This window comes from Rattus norvegicus, chromosome 17 (assembly GCF_036323735.1).
Source record: "Rattus norvegicus strain BN/NHsdMcwi chromosome 17, GRCr8, whole genome shotgun sequence".
NCBI lineage: Eukaryota > Metazoa > Chordata > Mammalia > Rodentia > Muridae > Rattus > Rattus norvegicus.
The window spans coordinates 11143287-11166968 of record NC_086035.1 but is presented as its reverse complement, the minus strand read 5'-3'; the positions used below and the strand labels follow the sequence as shown (position 1 = coordinate 11166968).

At 47.9% G+C, this 23682-nt stretch overlaps 1 long non-coding RNA gene across 2 annotated transcripts; it reads left to right on the top strand.

Moving 5' to 3' along the window:
* Positions 1-505: 505 nt before the first annotated feature.
* Positions 506-21038, top strand: LOC134482809 (uncharacterized). Of its 2 annotated transcripts, none has more exons than XR_010059381.1 (2): positions 506-17026; positions 20033-21038. It is a non-coding gene; the product is annotated as an uncharacterized LOC134482809 (long non-coding RNA). The 2 variants fall into 2 exon arrangements; XR_010059382.1 differs by having other exon boundaries at positions 506-19687.
* The last annotated feature ends 2644 nt before the right edge of the window (positions 21039-23682 follow it).

Here is a 23682-nt window from a genome sequence, read left to right as displayed (position 1 = left end):
AGAGCCTGCCCCACATGTGGCCCATACATATACAGCCACCAAACTAGATAAGATGGATGAAGCAAAGAAGTGCAGGCCAACAGGAACCGGATGTAGATCTCTCCTAGAGACACAGCCAGAATACAGCAAATACATAGGGGAATGCCATCATTAAACCACTGAACTGAGAATGGGACCCCCGTTGAAGGAATCTTAGAAAGGATTGAAATAGCTTGAAGTGGCTCGAGACCCCATATAAACAACAATGCCAACCAAGCAGAGCTTCCAGGGACTTAGCCACTACCCAAAGACTATACATGGACTGACCCTGGACTCTGACCTCATAGGTAGCAATGAATAGCCCAGTAAGAGCACCAGTGGAAGGGGAAGCCCTTGGTCCTGCCAAGACTGAACACCCAGTGAACATGATTGTTGGGGGGAGGGCGATAATGGAGGGAGGATTGGGAGGGGAATACCCATAGAGAAAGGGAGGGTGAGGAGGGGTTAGGGGGATGTTGGCCTGGAAGCCGGGAAAGGGAATAACAATCAAAATGTAAATTAGAAATACCCAAGTTATTAAAGATGAAAAAAAAGGATTTAATGTAAACTTTACACCTGTATTAATACACAAAATACCAATGTAACAAAGTACAATTTTGCATCAAAGTTTAATGGTCTCTACCAATGTAAGATTATGGCTATAAAATATTTTTTGGTTTAAGTGTAGGTTTAATAATCTACCCCAATTATCTAATTTCTTACAATATTTCTGTGTCCTTATTTTTTCTTCTCCACCCCCTTCCCTTTAGGAAAGAAGGAAGTATGTAGGAGAGGAAAGGGAAGAGAGAATTGCCTGAGGCCAGGCTCCCTGTTTCATTTTCTCCACTTTCAATCATCCTCTAAAATGACAGCATATCTATAACTCATAAAATGACCAGAACCATTTACCCCCAGCTTAAGGGCCTGAGATGATGGTCTTCTGATAATTGCAAAAAAAATCCTTTTTAGGATCCAAGAACTTTAAAAATTGGTTAATCTTACGAAAGCTAACTGTAGCTGGATTTGTTGTCCAATCTCTGTATTTTGAGAATGTTTAGGTTTTAATTAAAGACCTGACTGGACCAGTCTAAAGGATGGACCAAGGATATCTGGGATTAGCATTCCTTCCTGAAATCGTTGTAGACGCAATTCTCTGGAAACAGCATCAGTTTGGGGCAGGATCAGTCAGGGAGCTGGAACGGCAGGTCTCAGTACCTCAGCATCTCTGAAGGTAAATCCTGTCAAGGTTGCCCTCCTGGTCTTCTATGCTTTATTCTATAAACCTTACAAGCAACACATAGAGCCAGGTGGGAGATTCACCGGAAGATGTGATGAGACGGACACATGGCGCTTGAGCACAGGTAAGCAGCCACGTGACAGAATGTAGGTGTCTTAGGGTTTTAATGCTGTGAACAGACACTATGACCAATGTAAGTTTTATAAAGGACGACATTTAATTGGGGCTGGCTTACAGGTTCAGAGGTCGGTCCATTATTATCATAGCCAGAGCATGGCAGCATCACAGCATCCAGGCAGGCATGGTGTAGCATTTTGGGGTTCGAGGAGACTTTTCGTTTGGTGAGGTATTTGCCTAGTGTGCATGAAGCTTTCGGTTCCATCCCCGGTACGACCTAAAGTCAGGTCAGGTGCTGCACATGTGGGTTCCCAGGAAGCAGGAAGATCAGAAGTGTAAGATCACCCTCTGCGTCACAGCCTTGGCTATATGAAACCCGGACTAAATCAAACAATCTTCCACATTTTAACCTTGTTGCAAGAGATAGAGGGCTGGGGAACACAGAGCTGCACTGCCTCCTCTTGGCAGCAGGGGGAAACCCACAGCAAGGAAGACTCCAAACCCACAACGGGTGCCCTCCCCCACAGCCTGGACTCCATTCTGAGACTGTAATTCTACATCTGGTGGTACTGTCAAGTACCATCTCATTTTCTCCGGTAGTAAAAGAAACAGTGATAAGAAACACAGGAATCACCGTGTGCTGGGAATTATTTGTTAGACGCCATCCTGTGAGCTTATTGTAGCATGTGCTTAGCTGGGCTCGTAAAACCTAGTCTATTGACGACATCAGAAAGTTGCCAACCCTTACCCACGTCACATTATTCACACCAGATGTTGGTGACTTGTTTTAACTAGTCCTGTTCCCAGCACAACAGTGCGCCCAGCAGCACGTGGCTGTGCTTGGGCGAATTTGCTCCTCCCACCCAACCCCAAACCCTGTCTGTCTGTCTCACCCCACCTACCACCCTCCTACCCCCGCTTCCTGTTTCTCTGTCTCTCTCTCTACCCCACTTCTCAAGTCTTTAGAACCTTCTGCGGGAGAGTTCTTACTGGAATATTCCTGATATACAAACTCTTCCACCGAAATGTAACCCATGGCCCCACAGTTATAAACATGCCTGTGTCCTACCACATCTTGGCTCTGGTCACGTGCCTTCTCCGGCTGCCTCTGTGTCAGCGCTGTAACGCCCTCATCAGCTTCCTCACTGAATTGTCTCTGGATGCAACTGACTTTTCTCCACATAGTGAGCTTGAGGTTCATGGGGCTTTTCAGCAATTGTTCTTTTTTTTTTTTTTTCCTAAGTCAGCTTCTTTCACACAGAGCAGTTTGTGTCATGTGCAACCGGACGCAAGTCAACTGCTGAAGGAAGCCAAGAAATGTTGCAGGAAGACAGTCCAGGAGCCGCTGTGCTTCGATGGAGTGTTCATACCGTGTGGGTCTCCTTCAGCAAAGAATGCACGCAGAGTTCTATAAACCACATTGAGCGCCAGGGTGTCTCTACACTGTGCGCCCTCTTTTGCTCTCTTTTCCTGTGATAAACACCAGGACGAAATGCAACTCCGGAAGGAGAGGGTTTCTTTGGCTTACAGGTTACAGACCATCACTAAGGGGAGTCAGGGCTAGAGTGTAAGCAGGAACCCGGAGGCAGGGACTGAAACAGAGACTGGAGGAACACCGCTTACTGGCTCCAGCTCCACAATTTGCTCAGCCTGCTTTCTTATACAACCCAGAACCAACTCCCTGGAGTAGCACGGCCCACAGTGAATGCCCGCAGACCCATCAGATGGAGGTGATTCTTCAATTGAGGTTCTTTCTTCCCAGGTGACCCTATTTTATATCAAGTCGGCAGAAGCTAAGCCACACACTGGGCTTCTGGGAGTGAGGAGAAACTGTGTGGCTGTGACGGTACTGTGAACTAGCTGGACTCAGCAAGTAGCAGCCATCACATACCTTCTGAAGACCTTCAGGTTGCAATACGGGGCCCGATTCCCTGTAGCTGCTGTGTGTCCTGGGCGAGGTCCAGGTAGGTTTGGTTTGCTGTTTAGGGCAAGCCTCCAGGTCATACAGCCAGTGAGGAGCATGTGGACGTTGGCTCCCAACCTGTTATTCAGCCCCTTAAATAGGATCTCCTACTCAGCCAAAACATAAGATATACCCTTATGTGGCCTAATAACCTGTGGCCTTTGCATTTGAGGATGCTGTGTCCTCTTGGGCTGAAGGGAACAGCACACAGGAGACCAGGAGTAACTGAAGTGAGCAGATGCCATGTTTACCCTTCGAATAGCATCTGCCCTGGCCTCTGGAAGCTCCTCCCCCTTGCTGCACTGGCTGGCTTCCAGTGCTATGGGACAGAGGCCGTGTTGTCTGGCCTGAGAAACTGCACACACTGCTTTAGCTCTCCCACATGAATTAACACCCGATCAGCGTGAGCTCTGACCAGGATGATTATGAAACACATTCTCAAATCATTATTAGATCAGAAACCTTTTGCTTACTTCCGATGTAAGTTTTATTCAGGCGAAGGAGGTGGAAGAGTAACTAACCCTACCGTTTAATTAACCCTAAAGGCCGCTCATTAGACACTTGGATTCAGGCGCAGGGCTCCCTTCTTGCTGTTGCAGTGTGTGTAGATCGCCCCCTAGTGGTCCTCAGGGTGCGCATTCAGAGGTGCAAGTTTCCAGAGACCTGCCAATGATCTAGCTCATATTGACTCGTTTCTGACTGAAAATTGGTGCCTTTCATCTGTGCTGATGGATTTTCTTTGCAGTTTGTCCCTGATTTTCCTTTATGAAACAATTTTGTCCAGAGGCAGAAGAAAATCACCACTAAAAGGACCCAGGGTAGGGCATAAAATAGGCTAATACTTTATATAACCATAGCCAAGCTGGTATTTAGTTCTTTCTCTTGAACCTATAATCATGTCATAACGGGGATTTCATTAGAAATACACATGAATCTCACAATTTAAACCGTTTTAAAGTTACATTTATTAATTTATTTGGGGGGGAGGGGGGCTGTCTGTGCCACAGTGCACATGTGGAAGTCAGAGGACAACTTGGGGAGTCTGTTCTCTCCTGCCACCCTGTGAGTCCCAGGGACTGAACTCGGGTCATCAGACTTGGTGGCAAGCACCTGTCTCCACTGAGCCATCTCACCTGTCCCTATATTTTAAGCACTTTTAGTGTGGTGACAACAGGCACATTCATAACCCCACCCCCACAGGCCTTTCACTGACCCTGACAGGAGTCCCTGGCCCCCTCACCTTTCCCTCAAACTCTCTGCAGGTCCTGTTGCACTCTCTGACCCCTAGACACTGTCTATTCTAAAGCGGAGTGCAGTCTTGTGGGACCAAGTCCTAGGCCACACCATGTGCTGTGAGACGCTCTGAAATGCGTATCGAGATGGAGAGCTTTCAGTAGGTGTCGCCCAGAGAACTGGGTGCTGGTGGAGATGACCACTCCCATTTCCGGCATACAGGGGTTTTTGTACTGAGTGTTGAGCACTGGGGGTTTGGGAAAATGGCTAGCTTTTAAAATATACTCCTAGGATGATGGCCAGGATGATTATGAAACACATTCTCAAATCACTATTAGATCAGAAACCTTTTGTTTACTTCAGATGTAAGTTTTATTCAGGCAAAAGAGGAGGAAGAGTAACTAACCCTATAGGTTAATTAACCCTAAAGGCCGCTCACTAGACACTTGGATTCAGGCACAGGGCTCCCTCCCTTCGAAGTTCCTGGATTTAAGCAGCCAACAGATTTAAGTTTCCAGTGGAAACGCCATTTTCATTCCCACCAGCAATGTAAGGGTTCCTTTTCCCCTATATTCTCACCAGCGTTTGTTATTATCTGTCCTTTATGTAATTCCATTCCTAGTAGATTTGTGACCTCATCGTAAGTTTATTCTCTTCTTGTCTTTAAAGTGAGCATACCACACATTTATAAAAACAGTTAAGCTTTGTTTTTCTTTTCTGAGCGGGGATGCTTACCTGCATCTATGTATGTGCACCATGTGGCTGCAGTACATACCAAGATCAGAAGAGGGCGCTATATCCCCTATGAGCTGCTTGATGTGGATGCTGGGAACTGAACTGTGGTCCTCTGCACGAGCATAACACGTTCTTAACTGCTGAGCCAGCCCTCCAGCTCCATAAATCCTTTCTATGCAACATAATGCACTGTATAAACTAGGTACTTTTTTAGTTTTAGTTTTCTTCTTTTTACTAAATTCCCCCTTTAGTAAATAAAATCTCTCAATCTAAACTCAATTATAACTTTAATTTTTTTCAAATCCTATTTTTAATGGTGGTTCTTAAATGCTTTAGCCTTCCTTGTAGCCCACCACCTACCAGAGGTGGTAGACAAGAAAGAATATAGGAGAAGTGAACCTGTTTAGAAAGGATTTTTTGGAGTAGCTCCTGTCTATGTGGTCTGGAAATCAGCAGTTCAGTTCCCAGGTCAGCAGGCAGTGGCGGCTCCATCCACTTGCAGACACCTCACAGACACATCAGCAGTCCAGTTGGGGAGAGTCGGGTTAGCAACAGCAGTGACACGACCTAGCAGAGACAGCCAGGCCTCAGCCTCAGCTCAGGTCAGCAGGAGGGACCTGGAAGGGACACCAGGAGAAATTCTCAGCTGTGCCTCTCTCAAGGAAGCAAAGATCAGCAAAGACGTCGGACACTCAAGCACTGCACAGCTAGCTGTACCAGCAAGCCAAGCTCTGTCTCCATCACTCTGTGGAGTCCTATTTATATTCTCTGAACATCACGTGTCCCCCACTGACACATACCTTGCCCCAACACATGCATCTAATCAGCCCAAGTCCTTGGAAGTGGCAAGGACAAAGTGCAGGGCTCCACCAGAAGGGTTTTGGTGCATTTGTTTCTATGGTATCCCGACAAATGCAATGTAAGGCGGACCAATACACATGAGTCATTAGCAAAGAATCCTTCATCACGTGTCCTTTCGAGTGCTTGCTTTAGCAGAGCATCCTCTCTCCTGTCTGTGTCTGCTTCAGGGAAATGTTCCTTCACGAGTCTGCCTTAGCCTTGCACACCTGTGTCCATTTTAACAAAACATTCCTTCAAGTGTTTGCCCCAGCAAAACACCATCCAACTGACTTTCCAAAGAACCCTCAGGTTTTCACTTCACTCATTTGTTGCTGTTTTAATTGATATGAATAGAATTAAAATTCTTCTGATATTAAATCATACTTCAGAAGTCTTGTCTTTCAACTATGACTCCAAAAATTACTTTTTAGAAAAGATCTATGTGAATGGGTATATATATGCACCACTTGCATGCCAGGAACTGGATGCATGGATTAATCTGGAACTGGAGCTACGAGCTAGAGTTGTGAGCTGCGATTTTATTTACTTTGAATGAAAATAAAATATTCTTAAGGATACTCAACTTGCTTATCTCTCCTTACCCATGAAGAAACACACGATGGGTCACTAACCAGAGTCTGAAGAGATCTGTGCTGCATCACCAACCACTCAGGCTGACTTGTGGTCCATTCTGCACATCTCATCATAAGCGTCTCCAGTGGTCTGTGGCCAGAGCTGCAGTTTAGTAAGATGCTGGAGCTGGGAGAACTTAAAGGGAGCTGCAGAACCAAAAAGCTTAGTGTCATGGTGACAACTCACAATAGCTGCAGTTTTGGAGCTCTCTGCTAGATCTGCAGATGACCTTTCAGTCAGAGTCTTCTCTTTCAAGCAGTTGTGATTTCCTGGGTAACCTTGGGAACCTTTAAGTCTTGTAAGTTTTAGGAGCTTCCTGTGCCTCCTGAATTTGACTCAGATCCTGAGTCTTAAAGAACCTCTCTCCCGGGGTTGGGGATTTAGCTCAGTGGTAGAGCGCTTACCTAGGAAGCGCAAGGCCCTGGGTTCGGTCCCCAGCTCCGAAAAAAAGAACCAAAAAAGAAAAAAAAAAAAAAAAAAAAAAGAACCTCTCTCCCAGAAGGGGCCTTTCCATTTGGATGAAAACACTGTATAGCACAGAGCTTTAAACTTTTGGGGAAGTAATTGGTCCAAGATTAACTTTTAGTCCCAGATGTGTGGGTAACAAAGATGAGATTAACCTGTGGAACCAGAGGGAGCTCACTTGTGTGTTCCCAATTTTTGAAGGGTTAATTCAACCCAGAATTTTTCTAAATTAGACCCATGTCCTCCTTCCCTGGGACCTGTGGATGGATTGGCTATTGTTGGCACGCGGATAGTTTTTTTACATGCTACAAAATCTGTCTGTAGTCTCCGTCCGTCTGTCATATCTATTTCTATGCTTCTATCTAAATTTGAAAATTTCTGAGAGGCATAAAATCAGATGTAATTTTTCTTCCCAAATGTAGATACCTTTTTCCAGCTTGGATTTTATGGAAAGAATCACAGGCATTGAATGTTGTTTGTCGTGTGTAAGGAAAACCACAGTCGCTGATATCCTTTGGCCCTTGATCAGCCAGGCTGTCTCCAAGGATGGAAGGATGCTCTAACGACCAGCAGAGGGAGCCAGGGAACTCGAGGCACTGAGCTCAGAAGCAGTACAAACAAAAGACTTGGAAGTTTTCATTATTAAAGCAAGCAAAGCTGAAGACAGGCTTACAGTCAGATACAAGCAGAGCATCTTAACTCTGGCCACGTGAACAGAGCCGAGAGCATTCCCCCAGGCCTTTGCCTTTCCCACAAAGATGATGAAGACACGTCAGGGCACTCTCTTCATGGGCTTGCTTTCAAGTCCACCCACTTACCACAGTTTGGCAGCTCTTTGGAGAAAGCTACCTTATGGGAAGAACAGTCTTCCCTCTGCCCCATTCATAGTTCACAGCCTTCTTACATAGGCTGTCGTAGCAGGTGTGTCAGTGCTCCCCCAGTCCTGCTCACGGGCTTGCCGAGGTCTTCACAATGGCTTTGTTACCTTGGCTGCTATTCCTGCTTCTGACTGATCCTAGATACAGTTTACTTAGAGATTACATACATTCTGCTAAGCTGGTCATTTCATTTGTTTTCAGGCACAGAAATTAAGTATAAGAGTATTACTGCTCTTCAGGACACAGATGTATCTCGAGTAATCAATGGTCTGGTTCTCTCGCCTATTCACGAATGAACCTGTTGATCTTGCTATGTTTGCTTAAGGCCATCAGACTTCTGCTGAATCCTTTTTAGCTTTCTGGAAAGCAGAGGAAGACCTATATCCAGGAGGTGTGTGTGTGGCTTTGTGACAGTCCTCTGCTTGGATGTCACCGCCTTTGTCATGTACTCTGTATGCCCACGGGAAACTTTAATCTCCGACAGCAAAACAGAAAGCTGACTTGTAATAGAAGGTAAAAACCATAGTGTAGATTCTGGATTGAGTGTGTTTATCTGTATCACCTTACACTTAAAGTAGTTTACAACTGGAAAATGGAGGCTGGAGATACGGTTCAGCAGTTAAGCGCACGGGATGCTCCTGCAGAGGGCTCACAGTGGAGTCCTACCACCCACATTACTTGGCTCGCTATGACTCCAACACCAGGGAATCTGATGCCAGGGGATCTCCTGGCGTCCGCCGACACCCCCATGCACACGGGACACATACACAGTCAGGTACACACGCATACACATAAAGCGAGTAAGTAAACACATCTTTAGAGTTAGCAGACGCATGACGGCTGTGAACTTGCTTCACACTGTGAATGCGTGTTCTCCGGGATGTAGCTTTTGGAGACTTCGCATGATCTTTCAGGAAAAGACACAGGTGGCTGTTGTGCTCACCAAATGTAATCATCAGCTCATGAAAGCATTTGCTTATTTAGCTGGTAAATACCTGTTTGCGGTGCTGGGACTGGAGCCAGTTTTGAAAATTGGCTGATTCTGAATGCGATACAGTGGTTTGATTTCCGTCTCCCATACCTTACTGGGGGAACCCCTGAAGTATATCTGTGTCAGGGAAATACAGGAGACCAACCGCTAGGACAGACAGCCTTAAGGCAGGCAGGTGATGTTAGGTAGACTTGTTCTGTCTCAGAAACCTTGAGAATCGGTCTGATCTGAGTAAGTCCCCACTCAGGGCTTAGCCAGCATGCCTGAGAGTCTTCTAGCACCCTGGTTTGTTACGTCTACATAATAACCGACACTACACCTAATTCGAGAGGTCAGTCTTAGAAGGATAGAACCAGGGCTTGCGAGTGGGAGAGATTGTGTCTGTCAGGGCAGAGGGGACACTAATGAAGAGCACCACCTGCCTCCACGTGGCAGGTTTAACTTCTCTCTTTCACATCCTGGAGATTTTCTTCCCATGGGGCCCTTAATGCCTCTGTGCAGCGCAGCCATAGCAAGAGCAGTGTCTCCTCGGCAACAGTAAGCCAACCCCATGCTTTCTTGAACACAGCTGCTCCAGGTTGGGGAAATCTGTTTCGGTTCATGGCTGGTCCTTTTCACCCACGAAACCATCGGTCGAGGAGATTTTCACACAGTTGCTTAGAGCGTGACTCTGGTCCCCCCCCCCAGGCTGTTTAGCATTTTGCCGTGAGGATTGCCCCAAAGCACACAGAAAGCATTACAGAAATGATGCCTTCAGCATGTCACCCTCACCAGCAGGAGTGGAGGGGCAGGTGACAAGCAGAGGGTCTGGGGTGCACTTCCAGATCCGTGGTTTTACCCCTGCTTTGTGACCTTTGGCCACTTGCTTTTTCTTCCTCTCAAACAGAGGCCACAGCAGAATTGTAATGTAATGACCAAATCAACGTGCATAAAAACACCTGAGCATAGCTAAGTTCTCAGGGATATTTAGTTGTTACTGTTGTCCACGTAAATCAGAATTCTGACCTTGCTCCCGGAACTGACATCAGGTGGCCAATCAGGTCGGCAATGTTGTAGGAAACGAATTTGTATCAGGCATTCCTGTCATCGAATGAGCAGCACCGCTAATTACCCAGCGCTCTGAAAGTACAGCCAGGGCTAGCCCAGGCTCTGCCCCGTGCCAGATCACAGTCTACGGGGACGTGAGGGCACACTTCTGGCATTGATCTCTTCAGGGAAGAGGGGGATGATGGCGGGCTTAGAGAGACAGCAGGACGGCACGGGCGGTTAGCATGAGAACGTGTGCAGGCGACTGTCTGAAACACGGCATGCGTTCTTCACGATACCACTTTATTCTGTCTTCTTACTTCGTCATGATGAGTCTCTAGCTTTGGGGGGTACAGTTCTGTTGTTTCCTCAAATTGTTCTTGTCAAAATGCACCCGACCTTGAGAGAAGAAGGAAGGCTCAGATGCAATCTAAATCTTTTATGGAAAATCTGACAGTTGTTATAATATTTACAAGTTAAATATAATGGCCCAGCGTCTAGATTTGTTTTAGAGACCATCTAAACGTCTAGATTCCTCCATGTCGTTCCTAGGGTCCAAGGAAAGGTGTGCGGCCATTATGTTCAAGCACACTTGAGAACAATCTAGGTAATTCCACCTTCGGTTCAGCTTCAGTGAGAAAATTAAGATACATGAAGTATAAAAATCTGTCTGGGGCCACAAAATGAGTTATCGGCCTAAGAGCCTGCTGCTCTAAGAGGCAGTACATTGCTGGTAAAAGATGACCAACACCATGATTAAAAATACTGCTTTAACTGGCAGATCCTAATTATATAATTTATGAGGACTCAATGATACTTGACATATTATATAATGAGGAATGAGAAAAATAATAGAATAATCCTCTTACATAATCAATATAATTAATTAGTCATTTACTTTATTGTACATGCATTCACACACACACCCTTGGCCTTCCAATATTTTAACATAACTAACAAAATGGGAGTCACAAACTTTGAGTAATTCATGTGAACTAATATATGAATGAGGAAATTTTAAGTATTTAATACCGGCCGGCTTTGGGGACTAGCGTAAGAATTTGGACAGAATCATAGGATTCTGTAAAGTGAGTCACTTTAGAATTGACTTTAGAATAGGAAAATGTCAACAAAACCCCACCATACTGGGGCAGTTTTTAGAATCCACAAATTTACTCCTGAAGCTAGTTTTGATCTATCTGTAGTCATAGTGGGTCTCTGCTAAGGAACTCTAAAGAACTGAGGCCCTTTAAACTTGGGCATCAGGGCAGGGCCAGTACAAACACAGGTCCCCAGGTCTCAGTCCCTTGTCACAGTCCACTCACTGGCTTGATGGGGAGAGGGCCAGTGACTTGCCTCTTCCTGCTACCTACTCTGGTTTGGTGAGTCTCAGAGGGAATCACACTGCAAAATTCCACCTCAGGATTAGATGTGGAGGCCGTATGGTTTGGTAAGATGTGCAAGTGCTTCATGCTGTGGACCACCCTCTGACAGAAGCTCCCTTAGTTCTTATGCTGGGAGTCATGCAACTTCGAGAGGCTGGTTGCTGGTAGAAAGAGTCTTAGAGGAACTGCTGGGCCTCTTCACTGCCCAGAACCCGACAGAGCAGAGACCCAGTTCTTTCCTAAGGCAGCAGTACGAGGAGCTTTCAATTTGTGGATTCCAAAAATTTGTGCAAGTGGTGGTAGGATTTTCTTGACGTTCTTGTCTGAGAGGGACACATGCATCTCCTGACATCAGTGCTTCCTGGGAGCCTTTCCTGGTAGCCATGAGGCCCTCATCTCACCCCCTACCTATCCTTCCCTGGACAATTAGGACCAAGTAGGTCTCCTCTCTCAGTATGTGTCATGGCTGCAATGTAACCCAAACCCCGGGGTTGGAGAGAACTGTTTAAGGACCTCATGTTCCAGGTGGCGTGACGGAAGGACAGCACGGGTTCTTCACAGAGATGTCAAGCAGGTCTCCCTGTCTTCCTTGGGCTTAAGAGCAGGAACATGGGAACAATGCACATGGGAAGTCTCCCCTCCCGGGAGGTTGGGTAGAGTCTCACGGCTTAGCATCATTTAAACCACAAAGCAGATATGTTCCTAGATATGTTTCCCGGGAGGCAGCCCTCTCCTCCCTACCCCTTAAAAAAGCAGCTTAAGTTTCCCTCCCTCCTCCTCAGGAGAGCAGCTCCAGTGACAGAACTTTCTTCTGCTGCTCCCTCTTCGTTTGCAGACTTTTCTGGAGCTCACATTTGAACTTAGGACCTCGAGCATTCACATCTACTCTACCGCTGAGCCCCATGCCCACCAATTTAGTCAGCGCTCTCCCCTCAATACTGTGATTACAGCCTGGTACCACCCTGCTGGCTTTTGGGGGGCTGCGGGGTGCTAAGGGTTGAACCCAGGTCTTTATGCATGCATAGTCTTCCACCTGAGCTATAACCCCAGTCTTGAGAGAAAACCTTCTTAAAAGACAGATTTTATGAATTTATTCCAGGTTTTCACAAAGTTCAAACACAGATGTTACACGGGTGACCTTTTTATTTTAAAAGCATCTGTGCCCGATCCCCAAATCCGGTTTCTGGCAGACATTTCTTTAACTTAGAAGGTCCCTGAGCATTCTGTGAGACCCTCCTCTCACTAACGATGCGCTCCGAACGGGAAATGCGCTTGCGCTATGGATGGCTGCTTATAAACCTCTGAATGTATGACGTGTGTGAATCTGCCCAGGGCTAGCATAAACACACCCATCTGACTGTGTTCTGGCAAGAATGCAATCGTGTCCTGTTTGTAGGGCGAATATCTCATCGGAGCAAACAACACGTCAGAAATAACTCTCGTCGGCTAGAGAAACGGCTCCCGGGGCTTTACTCTCGTTACAGATGACCCAGTTCAGTTCCCAGTACCCACATCAGGTTGTTTATAACTGCCTGTAAGTGTAGCTGCAGGGAATCCGAGGGTCTCTTCTCAAGGCAGCTGTACTCATGTGGACATATCTTTACACAGACATGTACACACATTCATACAATTTTAAAATAAATCCTTTTCTAAAAAAAAAAAATAGTTAATCTTCACATGCTCGGTCCTTTCCTCGAGTTGATTTGATTCCCGGGACCACTCCGCATACAACAGACACATACAACAGACACATACAACAGAAATAACAGTGCTGGTCTGCTCGGCCTGTTCCAGTCGAGTCAGCTGTGCTAGCTCTCTGGGTAGAACACTGACAGTACTGCAGACAGCAGCCCCTTCCAGAGAAGAGCATGCGCAAAGGGGCTTCTCTCGATGCGCTAACAGCACCGGGTGTGTTTTTTTCTCAGCTGATTCCGGTGGTGTCTCTCTGGCCTCTGCCTTGGGGGCAGGCAGCTCAGCAATTCTTTACAATTTTCTAGCAGCTGGGCTCTTGGATTTGCCAGGCTGTAGCGGAGATGGTGGGCCTGCTACTACTGCCCCCTTGCGGATGTATGGTGAAGTTCCTTCAGGGACTTTCCATGATCGGTTTTTCTTTTTAAATATGGGTGTGCTATTCCCATGGGACCCAGGGGTCATCCTTGGGTAACATCCTTAGGAAGTCTACCCACCTCTGATAAAACAGGGTTTCTCGCTAGCCTAGAGTTAACAACTAGGCTAGACGGACTGGCCACAGGCCTTAGGAATCCTCTTGTTTCTGCCTCTCCAGTGGTGTTTTATTTATTTTTTTTGTTCTCTCTCTCTCTCTCTGTCTCTCTGTCTCTCTCTCTCTCTCTCTCTCTCTCTCTCTCTCTCTCTCTCTCTCTCTCTCTTCCTCCTCCTTCCCCCCTCCCCCTCCTCCTCCTCCTCCTCTTCCTCCTTCTTTTGGTCTTTTTTTTTGAGCCTGAGTTTCACTACGCAGCCCTGGCTGTTCTGGAATTCACCCTATAGACCAGGCTGGCCTTGAACTCAGAGATCTGCCTGCCCTTGCTGGGATTAAAGGTGTGTGCCACCATTGCCCAGCCACGCCTGGCATTTTTATGTGGGTCTGTGGAACCAAACTTGGGTCCTTGTGTTTGTAAGGCAAGCACTCTACAAATGAGCCACACGCGCCCCAGCGCCGTTCTTAGGGTGTTGTGTTGTTGTTGTTGCTGTTGCTGTTGTTTGTAGCTCAGAGATTAGTTACACAGCAATCTTACTAGAAGAGAAGAAGCTACTAATAGGTTTCTTCCCCTCACAGGTTTGGTCACTCCTCTGTACTGATTGCCGATAAATGGTCATAAAGAAAATTCCAGTCACAAGGGCACTGATATGTGCAGATATTCCACCCCACCCTCTAAAGTGACTTACCTGAGTGAGCTCGGTGTAAGCAACGATCTGATTAAATTAAAACTCAGTGTCAGGGCTACTGGGGGGGGGGCTGAACAAGTCACCGTGAAACATCTACGGGACGTGAAGAAGCCAAGGACAATGATGGGAAGTGACCACTGTCCCAGGACTTTGATTAACTGAGGCCAGAGGATCCCTACTCTGTCAATGAAGAGGAACCTAAGAACTTAATATTCTAGGATATGGTCTTAGATAGGTGTCCCCAGTCACATTCGGCTTAAGGGCGGGAAGAGGAGACAGAGTCCTGATACCGTTTGATCTCAGGCTTCACTCACTACAATGACAAGCATCAGTCCACCACACAGGCATGGGTACCCGACTCAGAAGCAAGTGGCAGAGAGACTCAGAGGCGAGGCTTGCAATCTGTCCATCACTTATTGTGCCTCGGGTGGCTCCTTCCTCTGGATCCCCCATCTCGATGCAGCCAAGGCAGCTGTCATTCTTCAGTGGGAGAGCCAGGGAGCATAATCTGTCACAGCATCAAGGTCTCTGCCTGCTTCGAGCCTCTCCTTCTATTAGCTACAAGGGACAACAGCCACACTGTAGCCAATCACACTCCAGCATTACATTGAAAGACCCCAGCTTAGCAGCAGTAACGCCATTTTGCAAGGCTGTACTTAAGATGACTGGTTCAGAAAAAGGTTAGAACACTGAGTACACAGCGGCTGCCAAGCAGGATGTGTTTGGTTGAAGGCCTGGCAACAGGACGACTTCGGTTGAGCACCTGACAATGAAAAAAAAGCCCCGGGAGAGGTCCCACACCCTGGTGGGGGGCTGAGTCAGTTGTTATGTTCCAGAAAGGTAGCTAAGAAACTTGCCCCCGGGCTGAACCCTTGGGGGGCCGAGTCAGCCGTTATGTTTCAAGAAGGTAGCTAGGAAACTTGCTCCCGGGCTAAACCCTTGCCATATTAGAATCCACCAATTATATCCCTGTAACCATGCATCTGCTTCTGTATGCTTGCTTCTGCTCCCCAAAATCCTATAAAAGCCCATCCTTGGTTCCGTGGGGCGCGCCAGTCCCCCGAGTGACTGAAGCGCCCGCAGGTGCCTGTGCCTGTGTATCCCGACAATAAACCAAATCCTCTTGCTGATTGCATCCTGTGGTGTCTCGGTCTGGTCTTTGGAGTTGGAGGGTCTCCATCCCGAGGGAAAGTTCTCCCAGAGAGCTTTTCATTTGGTGCGTTGGCCGGGAAAGGAGATCCTCCACCCAGGGACCACCGACCACCCACTGGGAGGTAAGCCGGCCGGCGTCTGTTTGTCTGTCTGTCTGTCTGATTCTGTCTCGTTCTGCCTTATTCTGTCTGTTCTGTGAGCACTCAGCCAGGTCTGTTCTGTGAGCGCTCAGCCAGGTCTGTTCTGTGAGCGCTCAGCCAGGTTGTTTGGAATTTGGGCGGGACGAAGAAGGAGCTGACGAGCTCGGACTTCTCGCCCCGCAGCCCTGGAAGACGTTCCAAGGGTGTTAGGGGCCCGACTTTTCGGGGCCCAATCTGAGAGAGGAGAAAGATCCGGACTAACGGCACTCTGTCTGTATTTTTGGCTTTCAGAGGGCCCCGGACCTTTGCCACCTCCATCTGACTTTTTGCTTTCAGTTTGGTACCAAAGCCGTGCAGCACGCCTGTCTGTTGTTTGTTTGACTGTTGGTGTTGTTTGTTTTCTCTGTGTCCTAATCTTCCTTAGAACTAACATGGGACAGTCCCTAACAATGCCCCTAAGTCTCACTCTTGATCATTGGAAAGACGTCCACGACCGGGCACACAACCAGTCCGTCGAGGTTAAAAAAAAAAAAAAAAAGAAAATGACAGACTCTCTGCACATCCGAGTGGCCCACTTTCGGAGCGGGATGGCCAGTGAATGGCACATTTAATAAGATCATTATTTTACAGGTTAAAGATCGGGTCGTCCACGGACATCCTGACCAGGTTTCTTATATTATCACTTGAGAGAGTCTCGCCTTAAACCCCCCCCCCCGGGCGGAACCCTTCGTGGACCCGAATTGGCCTCCCCTCAACCCCCAGCCTGTCCCCTCGGCCCCGCCCGGTCTGCCGGCCACGTCTTAAGAAACCTGTCCTCCCGGCAGACCCAAACTCCCCTCTCATAGATCTTCTCTCTGACAGGCCCGGCTGAAATGGAGGAGGCAGAGCCGCCGGCCAGATCAGTTGCCGGGCCACAGTCTGATAAGGGTTTCTCCCCTGTCGCAGGGAGGTTGCACAATAAGCGCGAGGTGATGCCAGATTCAACCTCCCAGGCTTTCCCACTTAGACAGGGAACCGGTGGCCAGACCCAATACTGGCCGTTTTCAGCAGCTGACATTTACAATTGGAAACAACACAACCCTTCTTTCTCCAAAGATCCGGTGACACTCACCGACCTAATAGAATCTGTTTTACTTACCCACCAGCCTACTTGGGATGACTGCCAACAGCTCTTACAGGCCCTCTTAACCTCAGAAAAAAAAAAAAAAAACAAAGAGTGTTCCTAGAGGCCAGAAAGCATGTTCTGGGAGATGATGGGCGTCCCACCCAGCTGCCTGAGGACCAAACTGGGATTTTAATACAGCTGAAGGTAAGGGACACCTACGCCTTTATCGCCAGTTGCTTCTAGCGGGTCTCTGAGGGGCTATACGATGCCCTACTAATTTGGCTCAGGTAAAACAGGTATTACAGGAAGCAGGGGAAACTCCCTCCGCCTTTCTAGAGAGACTTAAGGAGGCCTACCGTATATACACTCCCTATGACCCAGATGACCCAGGACAAATGACGAGTGTCTCTATGTCCTTCATCTGGCAGGCTGCTCCAGATATCAGGACTAAGTTACAGAGGTTAAAAAATTTGCAGGGCTATACATTACAGGATTTACTTAAAGAAGCTAAAAAGATTTTTAATAAGAGAGAAAATTGAGTCGAATCTTGGCCGCCGTAGTTCAGGGCCAAGAAAGGAAGGGAGATAGGGGGGAGCTCGAAAGGGGCTAAAGCTGGATAAAGATCAATGTGCCTATTACAAAGAGAAAGGGCACTGGGCCAGAGAGTGCCCCAAGAAGCCTGGCGGACCCCGAAAGCCTCGACCACGAACCTCCCTCTTGGCTCTAGATAAAGATTAGGGAGGTCAGGGCCAGGAGCCCCCCCTGAGCCCAGGGTAACGCTTAAAGTTGGGGGGCAGCCGGTTGCTTTCCTGATAGACACAGGAGCCCAGCATTCAGTCCTCACTCAAGCTTCAGGACAACTCAGCGACCGGACGGCCTGGGTACAAAGAGCTACTGGTGAGAAACAATACCGATGGACTACGGACCGCCGGGTTCAGCTGGCTACTGGTAAGGTGACCCATTCCTTCTTACATGTTCCGGACTGCCCGTACCCTCTGCTGGGCCGTGACCTGCTCACCAAACTAAAAGCACAAATTCATTTTGAGGAAGGAGGGGCCCAAATAGCTGGCCCCCACGGAACTCCCCTTCAAGTTCTAACCCTATGAACCGGGACAGGACACTGGCTTGGACAGAGACTGGTGGGATGGGGTTGGCGCTCCAACAGCCCCCCTTAATTACAACTCCAGTCTCCATAAAACAATACCCCCTGTCACATGAAGCTTATCAAGGTATAAGGCCTCACATTATGAGGCTTCTGGATCAAGGCATCCTAGTCCCCTGCCGGTCGCCTTAGAATACGCCTCTTCTGCCTGTTAAGAAACCCGGCACTGGAGATTATAGGCCAATACAAGACTTGAGAAAAGTCAACAAGAGGATAGAAGATATTCATCCGACTGTTCCAAACCCTTACAATTTGCTCAGTAACTGTTCATCGATGAGAAACAGGGGTATGCTAAAGGGGTCCTAACACAAAGGTTGGGACCCTGGAAACGCCCTGTGGCCTACCTGTCTAAGAAATTGGACCCTGTGGCCTCCGGCTGGCCACCGTGCCTAAGGATGGTGGCTACTATTGTTGTCCTGATCAAGGATGCTGGAAAATTGACTTTGGGACAGCCACTCACCATCCTAACACCCCACGCAGTGGAGGCCTTGGTAAAACAGCCCCCAGACCGCTGGCTCTCTAATTCCCACATGACCCACTACCAAGCCTTGTTACTGGATGCAGAACGGGTTCAGTTTGGGCCCGTAGTCGCCCTCAATCCTGCCACCTTGCTTCCTCTACCAGAGGAGACAGAACAACATGACTGACTACAAATCCTCGCAGAAGTACATAGAACCAGGCCGGACCTATCGGACCAGCCTCTTCAGAATGCTGACCACACATGGTACACAGATGGCAGCAGCTTCTTGGCAGAGGGAGAGCGAAAGGCTGGAGCTGCGGTCACTATGGAGGACAAAGTGATTTGGGCGAAAGCCCTGCCTGCTGGTACCTCCGCACAACGGGCTAAACTCATCGCCTTGACTCAGGCGCTCAAGATGACAAAAGGTAAGAGGCTAAATATATATACAGACAGCCGTTATGCCTTTGCCACGGTACACATCCACGGGGAGATCTACCGGAGGCGGGGGCTGCTCACATCTGAGGGTAAAGATATGGCTAAAATTCTGGCCCTCTTAGAAGCCCTATTCTTGCCCAAAAGACTGAGTATTATACATTGTCCAGGACACCAAAAAGGGCACAACCCAGAGGCACGAAGAAACCGGCTGGCCGATGCCACGGCGCGAGAAGCAGCCATGAGCAAACAAATCTTGACCTTAAATAGCCCAGACCAACCCACGCCCCCACCAGTGGGACAAACCAGTTGGGTTTATGCCCATGAGGACATAGAGCTCCTAGAAAAAAAAATGGGGGCCATCTACCACCCTCAACTAAAACAGTGGGTCTACAAAGGAAAGACAGTTATGCCAATAAAAATGACTTTTAAATTGATCTCCTTTTTACATAAATTAACCCATTTGGGGTTTAAGAAGATAAAAACCTTACTAGATCGGGAAGAGATAAATCTGTGTTTTTTTTTTTTTTTTAAATCGGGACAAAGCGATACAAAAGGTAACTGAGAGTTACAAAGCGTGCGCTCAGGTTAACCCGGGAAAGACCATGATTGGACAAGGAGTTCGTCCTAGGGGACACCGTCCCGACATCCATTGGGAAATTGATTTTACTAAAATTAAACCAGGTATATATGGATACAAGTATCTCCTAGTGTTTATAGACACCTTCTCAAGATGGGTCGAAGCCTTCCCCACAAAACACGAGACTACAAAAATGGTCACCAAGAAGCTCCTCGAGGAAATCTTTCCCAGGTATGACATGCCTCAAGTGTTGGGGTCGGACAACGGGCCCGCTTTCGTCTCCCAAGTAAGTCAGTTGGTGGCCAAATTACTGGGGATTGATTGGAAATTACATTGTGCCTATAGACCCCAGAGTTCAGGTCAGGTAGAACGCATGAATAGAACAATTAAGGAGACTTTATCCAAACTTACGCTTGCAACTGGCTCAAAGGATTGGGTGGCCCTCCTTCCCCTAGTTCTATATCGGGCCCGGAATACCCCGGGCCCCCATGGTCTAACTCCTTTTAAAATAATATATGGAACACCACCCCCATTTGTCCATTTCTTTGATTCAAACATTGCTGATTTTGCTGACAGCCCTTCTCTGAGGGCCCATTTACAGGCCCTACAGATTGTGCAGAGAGACGTCTGGAGACCTTTGGCCGCTGCTTACCAGGACAAGCTTGAACATCCGGTGGTGCCACACCCGTTCCAGATTGGAGACACCGTGTGGGTGCACAGACACCAGACCAAGAATCTCGAGCCACGGTGAAAAGGACCCTACACCGTCCTCCTGACTACCCCGACCGCCCTAAAGGTAGACGGAGTCTCGGCTTAGATCCACACACCACACGTCAAGGCAGTCCGGTCTGAGGAATTGACTAATCACAACACTACACCCCAGACATGGAGAGTTCAGCGCACTCCAAACCCCTTAAAGTTAAAACTCCTACGTGGCTCCTCCTAGCCCTTTTGTGGCCTAGAGTCAGTGGGGGAATAAGCCCCCACCAGACAGAAATTTCTTGACCAAGTCGAGTGAAAGATTTCACTCAAAGTTAACAAAAAAAATGGGGGAATGAAAGACCCCAGCTTAGCAGCAGTAACGCCATTTTGCAAGGCTGTACTTAAGATGACTGGTTCAGAAAAAGGTTAGAACACTGAGTACACAGCGGCTGCCAAGCAGGATGTGTTTGGTTGAAGGCCTGACAACAGGACGACTTCGGTTGAGCACCTGACAATGAAAAAAAAGCCCCGGGAGAGGTCCCACACCCTGGTGGGGGGCTGAGTCAGTTGTTATGTTCCAGAAAGGTAGCTAAGAAACTTGCCCCCGGGCTGAACCCTTGGGGGGCCGAGTCAGCCGTTATGTTTCAAGAAGGTAGCTAGGAAACTTGCTCCCGGGCTAAACCCTTGCCATATTAGAATCCACCAATTATATCCCTGTAACCATGCATCTGCTTCTGTATGCTTGCTTCTGCTCCCCAAAATCCTATAAAAGCCCATCCTTGGTTCCGTGGGGCGCGCCAGTCCCCCGAGTGACTGAAGCGCCCACAGGTGCCTGTGCCTGTGTATCCCGACAATAAACCAAATCCTCTTGCTGATTGCATCCTGTGGTGTCTCGGTCTGGTCTTTAGAGTTAGAGGGTCTCCATCCCGAGGGAAAGTTCTCCCAGAGAGCTTTTCAACATCATAACATAGTACTTCATTCTTTTAAAAAAAATCATTTTATTCATTTACATTTCAAATGGTATCCCCCTCTTACCCCTTCCCTTTGCCTCTGTGAGGTTGTTTCTCTACCCACCCACTCCCATCTCACTGCCTAGCATCCCCCTATGCTGGGGCAACAAACCTCCATACGACCAAGGGCCTCCCCTCCCGTTGGTGTCAGATAAGGTCATCCTCTGCTACAATGTAGCTGGAGCCATGGCTTAGTCCCTGGGAACTCTAGGTGGTCTGGCCAGCCAACATTATTCTTCCTATGGGGTTGCATCCCCTTCAGCTCCTTCAGTCCTTCCCTTAGCTCTTCCATGGGGGTCCCCAGGCTCAGTATCTGCATCTGTATTGGTCAGGTGCTGGGAGATCCTCTCAGGGGACAGCCATACCAGGCTCCTGTCAGCAAGCGCTCCTTGGCATCAGCAGTAGTGTCTGGGTTTGGTGTCTGCAGATGGGATGGATCCCTAGGTGGGGCGGTCTCTGGATGGCCTTTCCTTTAGTCTCTGCTCCAATTTTTTGTCCTTGTCTTTCCTTTGGACAGGTATATTTCTGGGTTAATAATTTCGAGATGGGTGGGTGGCCCCATCCCTCAACTGGGGGCTGTGCCTATCTCTACTGTAGGTGGTCTCTGCAGGTTCTATCTCCCCTTCGTGGCATATTTCTGCTAAAGTCACCACCGTTGGGTCCTGGGAGCCTCTTGCTTCCCTGGAGTCTGGAACGTTCTAGTGGCTGTCCCCGTTCCCCATCCCCCACTGCTACATGTTTCTATTCAATTTCCTGAACCTCTGTCCTTCTCTCCTGTCCCTTCCAATACCTGATCCTGTCACCCCTTTTCCCTCCCCCCTCCTCTTTCCTCCCAGGTTCCTCCCTCCTTCAACCTCCTGTGATTGTTTTGTTCCCTGAGCATTTCATTCTTATCTGCTACACACAGCTGGCCGCTCCTCATTAACATTCGGCTCAGTCCTGTCCTTATTTCTCATTTACTCTCTACTTTACTGTTTCCATTGCTGTGAAGAGAACTCTTATAAAGGACAACATTTAATTGGGGCTGACTTACAGTTTCAGAGGTTCAGTCCATTTCCATCATGATGGGAATACGGCATCATGCAGGCAGATGTGGTGCTGAAGTCGGGAGTTCTAAATTTGGATCAGAAGGGCAGCCTAGAGCTGGTCTGGATCACACTAGCCAGACTTAAGACTATAGATGGGACCCCAAAGCCACCTTCTCCAATAAGGCCACACCTCCTAATAGTGCCACTTCCCTTTGGGCCAAGCGTATTCAAACTGCTACAGGTGTATAAGCAGATTTGTGCTGTTCAGGTGGTATTGGGTAATTACACGTTTTGCCAATAAAATAAGACTTCAGTAGATAAAGCACCGGAGCGGAGCAACTATTTTGGTCTGGCAGCTGCTATTGTATCACCATCTCAAACTCCCACTGTTTTGCAAACAATGGTACTAGTCAAGCATAGGATTTAACTAGGTTACGACCCTCAAACGCTTCTGTACGGCGTGGCTTATCCGCAGAGACACACAGGTCTTTCCTTTCAGACCCCGGTTGCTGAGAAAGTTACACAAATTGGGAGGGAAAGTTCTCGTGGTAAATATGGACAACACAGATGGTCTGATTACGACAATGGGGCTAATTCCTATAGCATTTTCAGGTCTTGGAAAAGTCCCTCATGCTCTAGTGATGGGCATGTGCGACGCGTGGTTGACACTCAGATGTCCCTGGACTGCCTCCGGTGTTTTCACAGAATCTGTACTGGAAACTTTCTCATGGATCTTTTCCTGTGAGAAACTGCGCCCGTAAGAGGGGGTGAAATGACAGGTTTAAAGCATCTCGGGGGGAAGTGGGTTTTCTTCATTATGTCTTTCCTGATGTAATTACATATTGGTACTGGTGGCAAAGAGTTTGAGCATTGCAGTCAGACCCCTTTATTCAGAACAAAAGTGCAAATGCAGACCCTATCTGCACAGCTATGGATTCCCAGCTGATCCCCAGAGAACAGTTTCAACCGCGGGTTCAAACTCAGTTCCTTCTACTCTGATGCTGAGAAAAATCCAAACAAAACAGACTAAAGGAGCTGGGATAACCCATCTGTAATCCTAGTATTAGAAAGTTGAGACAGGAGGATTATATGCTGGGACTAACCTGGGGTATGTAACTTTTCCTGGGGAGAAATGAAGAAATATCTACTCTCCCTAAACAGGACTCTAACAGAGTAAAGAAATTATTCTACCTAAGTCTTTCTTGGTGACCCCGTGAGTTTATTGGGTATCTTAATTAGGGTTTTACTGCTGTGAACAGACATTATGACCAAGGCAACTCTTATAAGGACATTTCATCAGGGCTGACTTACAGGTTCAGAGGTTCAGTCCATTATCATCAAGGCGGGAGCATGGCAGCATCCAGGCAGGCATGGTGCAGGAGGAGCTGAGAGTTCTACATCTTCATCTGAGGGCTGCTAGCAGAGTACTGGCTTCCAGGCAGCTAGGGTGAGGGTCTTAAAGCCCACACCCGCAGTGACACACCTA